The following is a 7,647-nucleotide window of genomic DNA, read 5'->3' as shown; positions in this document are numbered from 1 at the left end:
CTTTGCGAGCCCAGTGTCTCTTTTTTAATTTAGTAAAGCCTCCTGAAAATACCCTGTCCTGCCAGGGGTGATGGCACACACCTGTAATTCCAGGAGAGCCTGAGGCAGGAGGACCATGAGTCTGAGGCTAGGCTCAGCAAATTAGTCCCTAAGCAACTTAGCGAGACCCTATCTCAAAATAAAAAAATAAATAAATAAAAAGGACTGGGGATGTAGCTCAGTGGTTAAATGCCCCTGGGTTCAATCCCTGGTACAAAAATAAGAAAAATCTTGTCCTAATGACAGGGTTGACTTCTCCCAGACATAATCACCTCACTTGAATCTGCACGCACCTCTCCCACTAGACTACGAACACCCAGAGGTGGGAATTGATTCTTAGTCAGTGTTGAATTTTCAGTACCTAAAGTTGACTGGGGCACAATGGGTATTTAATTCAATGTTTACCAAGATTAAAATATAATTAAAGTGCTCTACTTTTGCTCCAATGTTCAATTAAAAAATTAAGGAGCCAGGTGTGATGGTGTGCCCAGTGCATGCCTGTCACCCCACTTACTCAGGAGGCTGAGCTGGAACCTCCATCAGAGACCAGCTCAGGCAACAGAGCAATACCCTGTCTAAGAAAGAGGAAGGAAGGAAGGAAGGAAGGAAGGAAGGAAGGAAGGAAGGAAGGAAGGAAGGAAGGAAGGAAGGATCATGTTGATGAGACTTTGAAACTTTCCAGCCAGCAACTCTTATACATTTTCTAAGTGAAATATTTAGCTCACCTAAATGAAAATTAATGGAATACACAGCAAGCAAATATATATATATATATATATATATAATTTAAAAATCACTGGAAACACAGAGGAAGTAATACCATTTATAATTGATCCTTTGCATCTCTATCTTTTTGAACTATGAAATCAAGAGCCCTCAGAGTGATGCATTTTTGCTTTCAGTGAAGACTCCCTATGTTCATTGGTCTGTTTATTTGGTGATTAGATTTTAAAAGGCATTGTTCCTCCTGAGAACATGAAGAACTTTGCAGAGAATCCTCAAATCAAAAATCGTCTTCAGCTAGCCACTGGGACACATGTCTGTAATCCCAGCGGCTCAGGAGGCTGAGGCAGGAGGATCACAAGTTCCAGGCCGGCCTCAGCAATTTAGCAAGACTCCTCAAAATAAAAAATGGACTGGGATGTGGCTCAAAGCAAAACAAAACAAAAACTCTTCAGATAGTTTTCATCTTCTGAGAGGAATCAAATAAAGGAAGGTCATAAGAAAGTCTGCTTAGAAAAATGAGATGGAGCTGGGGAGGCTGAGGCAGGAGGATTTCAAGTTCAAAGCCAACAAGGCCTTAACAAAATAGGGCTGGGGATGTGGCCCAGTGGTTGAGTGCCCCTGAATTCAATCCCTGGTACCAAAAAAAAAAAATGAGATGGGAAGGGCAATAGATAGAGGCAGTTGGTCTAATTTATTATGGCTCAAGCAGCCAAACATGCCATTCTTCTTTTCCTCAGAAACCACACAATAAGTTTTTTATTTTTGTGGCTCTTAATTGAGATACTTCCTAGCTGCATTTATTACCAACAACTATTGTAATAAAGCCACTTTATTGAGCACATACTGTGTACTGAAAGCTGTGCTAAGCATTTGCCAGTATTTCTTTTTTTCTATCATTCTGGGGATGGAATCCAGTGGCACTCTCCCATTGAGCTGCATCCCCAGCCCCCCATTCCCCCCCCCTTTTTTGAGACAGAGTGTAGCTAAGTTGTGGAGGCTGGCCTGGAACTTGCCACCCTCCTGCCTCAGCCTCCTGAGTTGCTGGGATTACAGGTGTGCACTGCTGCACCTGTCAGTTGCTGGCACTTCTCACTCAGTATTGACAACATTTTTTTTTAAAGAGAGAGTGAGAGAGGAGAGAGAGAGAGAGAGAGAGAGAGAGAGAGAGAGAGAGAGAGAGAGAGAGAGAATTTTTAATATTTATTTTTTAGTTCTCGGCAGACACAACATCTTTGTTGGTATGTGGTGCTAAGGATCGAACCCGGGCCGCACGCATGCCAGGCGAGCGCGCTACCGCTTGAGCCACATCCCCAGCCCATTGACAACATTTTATGAGGTGTGCACACCACTGTTACCGCTGTCTCAACACAGACATCTTGCCACTGGCGTCCCTCAGATATTTCATCTGAGAATCACAGAGATATTCCTTCTGTGAAATGTGACTAGGTAACGCTTTCCTGTTGTGGCTAATTTATCTCAAAGCACCAAGGTTACTCTCATTATAGGACACATGGTCCATTTTTATGAATATCTGCTCACTATCCCACAGCAAGTCATGGGAGTGTTTGGCTCCTGAGGATTCCTTTTCCCCATGTACAGTGCGATCTCTGCGAGGTACCCCATCCAGGACCAACTGCGTTTGGAGGTTGAAGCATTGTAGTTCTATTAAGAAAAAGGCAGGTGGTGTTGGCTTGTCATCCCAGCCACCTGGGAGGCTGAGACAGGAGGACTGTGGGTTTGAGGCCAGCCCCAGCAACTGAGCAAGATCTTGCCTCAAGAAAAAAAAATTTAAAAAATGTAAAGGGCTGGGGATATAGCTCAGTGGCAAAAATGTCCCTGGTTCACTTGCTAGTACTAAAAAACAAACACACAACAAACCCAGAAGCTCCATTTCCCCGATTTCACACAGTATCATACAACCCATTGAAGATACATCCTGTATTTAAGGACAGAGGAAGCTAGTGTGTGACAGCTGGACTAGGTGGCCGCACTCAGGCACATGTACTCCTGCGTGCACTGTGAGAAGGAGAACTCGTGTCCTCCAGCTGCAGGCCTCATGCCAGTGCTTCCCACCAAACCTGGTGGAAGCCAGGGATGGAGGGGCCCAGGGAACCCAGCCCAGAGGTGGACACAGAACTAGACGGGGGGGGGGGACCCTGGGAGAGGGACAAAGAGTGTGCCCCACACATCCGCTCACCGCCTTTGCCCTGGTGTCTGTGAACCCATGAGCTTTGCTGCTCGGTGGCCGGTATGTATCGTGAGTGTGACCTGTGACCTAAAGAAAAACAAATCCTGTCCCTCTCTCAGGACCCAGTGTAGTTTAAGAGGACAGAACACGGCACACAGCAGCAGCCATGCGTGCTGGGTCTCCTTGGCTTCCACCCAACGGGACAGAAGGGGCGAGAGCCAGAGCAGCTCTGCCACAGGGAGAGCTTCTCTGCTGTCGGTGGAGCTGCGCTCCAGCATCCAAAGAAAAGGCTCCCAGGCCGCAGGGGAGAAGTTAGAAGGTGACTGCTGCACAGGGTGAGGCGCTGAGGCCCTAAGGGCCCAGGCGGCAGCAGAGCAGGAGCTGGGCCCGCCCTCCGGACCCGGTGCAGGTGGGGCTCCAGTGCTTTGGGGTGGTGAGAGAAGAGGCTGGTCCATTAGGCAGAGGCCAGAGGACGCTGGGCGGGAAGCATCCAGACCAAATGAGCTCTGGAAAGGGGAATCCTGAGGAGCAACAGAGCAGGGCGAGTGAGGAGAGCCAGAAGGCTGCTGTCATTGTCCCAGCAAGAAACGATGACGGCTGAAACCGCACACAGGGCAGCAGGTGGAAGGACGCAGGCTGTGGAAGGCCTTTAGAAGGTGGCGTTTACAAGGACAGACGCGGGGTGGCAAGGAAGGGTGATTCCGACATCCAGCTGGGGGGACGGATGTCACAGTGCCAGTGTTGGGAATAATGCTGTCTTTGGATACACCATGGGGGTGGCACCGCAGAGAAGGAGCGGTCAGCGTCTCTGGCCCTCCCAGTGAGATCCTGTCCAGGAAGTGTGTGTGGCATGGCTCTCGAGGACTGTAGTGACGTAGTGAGTGGCTGGTCCCTGAAGAGGCGTCTCCTCCTCCTGTTTTCAGGGAGCAGGCTGTCCGTGTCTCCTTGAGGGGTGGCAGTGTTCTCTGCATCTGCCTGAAGGGGGTGTGGAGTGGAGCCTTGGCCAGCAGAGCTCTGTCCTCTTCCCAGGCTGGTTGACTTGGCCGCCACATCACCTGGGACTTTAGAAACATGCCACCCCCAGAGGCCACAGAAGAGGGAGGCTTAGCTTGTCCATTCACCAAGGTCCCCACCGACCTTGCAGTTAGGTAACTAATGTGGCTCCAGGGCCCTAACAGCACATGTTGGTTGGCACTTGCCCCAGCTCCTGGGCTGCTGGAGCCGTGGCCCCTGACTTTGCCTCAGCCATCCCCATCACCACCAGGCCTCACCCTGTGCCCTGTGGCCTCACCTGCCCTGCCTTCCTCTGCACCCTCCAAACCAAACCAAACCAAACCAAACCCTCTTTCCCTTCTCTCTTCTAACTGCCTTGGGCAGCTTAGCATTTGAATCTGAAGAGCTTGCCTTCTGAAGTCCCTGTGGCCACGAAATCACACTGTGCTGCTGTCCTGGCTCTTCGGCGGCTTTCTTGCTTGTGCCTCCAGCCCGTGCCCAGTGCTCCTTGGGATGTGAGACCCGGTAAGCTGCACCATGACTAAGATCATCCACAGATCAGTATCTTGCAGAAGAATCCTCTTGGACCCCACGGAGCTGCCAAGAGTACATCATTTAGACTCTCCAACGAGAAGCCAGCTCCTTTCTGATGAGTAGCTCTGCCTGCCCTGACCACACATTCGTGCACCAGTGGCCAACAATCTCATTATCTCCGCAAACAAAGCTCTGGGAAAATACTCTTTTCGTTTCTTGGGGTCATAATATTCTAGCTCACTGGTCCATCTGCATTGCATTTCTGCTGGCACCGACATATCAGAGACCAATTCCAGATATACCAACGTATTTTAGCTACACCCTCTCTGTGTTGCTACTAGGACAGAGGGTGGCTCCATCACCAGAAGTGGTGGTGCGTAGAGGTGGGATGTGGCTCAGTGGCAGAGCACTTGCCTAACAGGCACAAAGTCCTGGGTTCCACCCTGAGCGCTTCAAAACAATAAAATACCACGACATTGCTATGTGGGGCTTATCTGCCTCCTCGATGCTTTATTGTCTCATCCATTAATTTCTACCTTGGCAGTCGGACATTTCATTTAATTTACACTGGTTTCTGTAGAACTATTTTATTTGGCATTATTGGACACCAGCATTCTAAGCAAAGATGCTTATTGCCATTTTTTTTATTCCTACTGCAATAGAAAATGGATTTCTAGATTATTACTAGAAAGAAATAAGAAGCTTTATCATTTAATACCTTTACATTTCCCTACTAATCTCTTTTATTGTTTTTCATTGTTATGAATGTTGATCGAGGTATCTTACTTTATGATGTAACTAGGCATTTTTTCTCCCTAGAAATATGTTATCTCATTATTTTATAGAAATAAAAACTTTTTTTAAAAAAAATAACCTTCTTTTATTTATTTATTTTTTTTGAGAGAGATTTTTTTTTAATATTTATTTTTTAGTTTTCGGCGGACACAACATCTTTATTTGTATGTGGTGCTGAGGATCAAACCCAGGCCGCACGCATGTCAGGAGAGCGCGCTACCGCTTGAGCCACATCCCCAGCCCCCAGAAATAAAAACTTTACCTATGAGTTGATTTCCTCAGAGGAGAGAATAAGAAATCAATCTCCCTGAATTGTAACAAACATTTCTTGAGACTTATGGGTCTGGCACTTTCTAATGGCTGACAACTCTTCTGGGTTTTTGGACTTTTAAAACAGTTCTTCCCTTTTGGCTTAATTAAGAGAAGTCTCACTTGGGTTGAGCTAGGGCCACTTCCCCCAGAGACACCAGTCCCAGTAGCCCTTGGCAGAACTGAAGAAGAGGGTACTGACCACCAAAATGGGTGACTTGTTTCTATCTCTACAAAAACTTTTGCTTGAAACTAAGAATAGTGTGAGAAATGCCAAACCAAGAAAAATTTATTTAAGTAGGAAACAGGATTTCAAGGGCAGTCTTAATTACTGTACTGCTCTGCCCAGGTTTCTCAGTTAACCCCCAAAAGAAAATTTTAACCCAAAACAAACAAAAGAAATTAAATCTTGACTGATAGATGAATCTGTTGGGTTGCCAATTTCTAGGGTGAGAGAGAAAGGGAAATGAGACCAAAGGTGAGTGGCCCATTGTTGCCTTCCTGCTTGGTCCTTGTTTCTGTCAAGTTTGCATTTGCCTCATGGTGGGGGCAGGGGCTGGGAGAAAGTGCTTCCTTTTTTCTTTCTGTTAATTTTTTTGGAAGTGGCTGTATGAGCGAAGGGATGAGTTCTTTGCAAGTTGATGTCACAAGTAACACCATTTAGCTTGAAATTTTCTTTATAGGAATATTTTCTACTAATGTGTCAATTCAACTTACAAAAATTTTCAAATGTCTGGCATACGATTACTCATAGAATTCTTCTTTTCCCTCCATAATACCTTTATTTGTTTATTTATTTTTTATGTGGTGCCAGGGATCGAACCCAGTGCCTCTACTATTGAGCCACAACCCCGGCCCTCATATAATAATAATAATAATAATAATAATAATAATTATTATTATTATTATTATTTTAAATATTTATTTTTTAGTTGTAGTTGGACCTTCATTGAATACCTTCATTTTATTTATTTATTTATATGTGGTGCTGAAGATCGAACCCAGGGCCGCACACGTGTGAGGCGAGCGCTCTACCGCTGAGCCCCCTACCACTGAGCCCCAGCCCAGCCCTGGACTTCTTATTTTTTAGAGATCTCTGAGGTTCTATGCCATTCCCTGCTAGTACCATATATTTGTGCTTTTCTCTTCTACTCCAATACCATGTCTGGGATTTGTCAGATTCAGCAGTCTGTCCAAACGCTAACCTTTGACATCATGGACCCTTGTGAATGTACTTTTGGATTTCATATTTATTATCTTTCTTTTTATCTGTTTCTTTTTAAAAAGAAATGTTATTTTTCCAGTGTCTGAAAGTGTGTGCTTTTTAAATTTTATCTTTGTTCTTATGTAAAAAAAGCATTTAAGACTATAAATTTATCTCCAATTACTATTTTCTTTGTTTTAATTCATCATCACACAGTTCTTCTTTGACCTATAGTTTATTAGAAGGTATTTAAAATTCTAGTTTTTTTTTTTTTTTTTTAAGGGAGAATGGGATGAAATAGTGTTTTAAGCTTGTGAACAATTTTATTTTATTTTTATTTTTTTTTTTAAAGAGAGAGTGAGAGAGGAGAGAGAATTTTCAATATTTATTTTTTAGTTCTCGGCGGACACAACATCTTTGTTGGTATGTGGTGCTGAGGATCGAACCTGGGTCGCACGCATACCAGGCGAGCGTGCTACCGCTTGAGCCACATCCCCAGCCCTAAAATTCTAGTTTTGTCTTATTGATTTTTTTTAATGCCTTGCTCTGGGTTCCAAGAACATAGTCTATATGGTGCGAATTCTTAGAACTTTGTTGAAAGTTGCTTTATGGATCCAGTATATGATCAGTTTTTATAAGTGTTCCATGTAGGTTTCAAAAGTTTTGTATTCTCCACTTGTAGGATGAAAAGTTTCATTTCTGGCCATGAAATCAATGCTTTGATTATTTAGAATAGAAAGACATATGTTGTCAACTCCTGTCATGATGGCAGAAGTGTCAGTGTATCTCTATAGTTCCAACAGGTGTGCTGTGTGCGTGTGTTGTGTGTGCTGTGTGTGGCTCTGTGTGTGCTGTGTGT

The sequence above is a fragment of the Spermophilus citellus genome (genome assembly GCF_964194105.1).
Source record: "Spermophilus citellus genome assembly, chromosome: 5".
Lineage (NCBI taxonomy): Eukaryota > Metazoa > Chordata > Mammalia > Rodentia > Sciuridae > Spermophilus > Spermophilus citellus.
The sequence above is the reverse complement of the archived record's forward strand: the minus strand, read 5'-3'. Positions refer to the sequence as shown.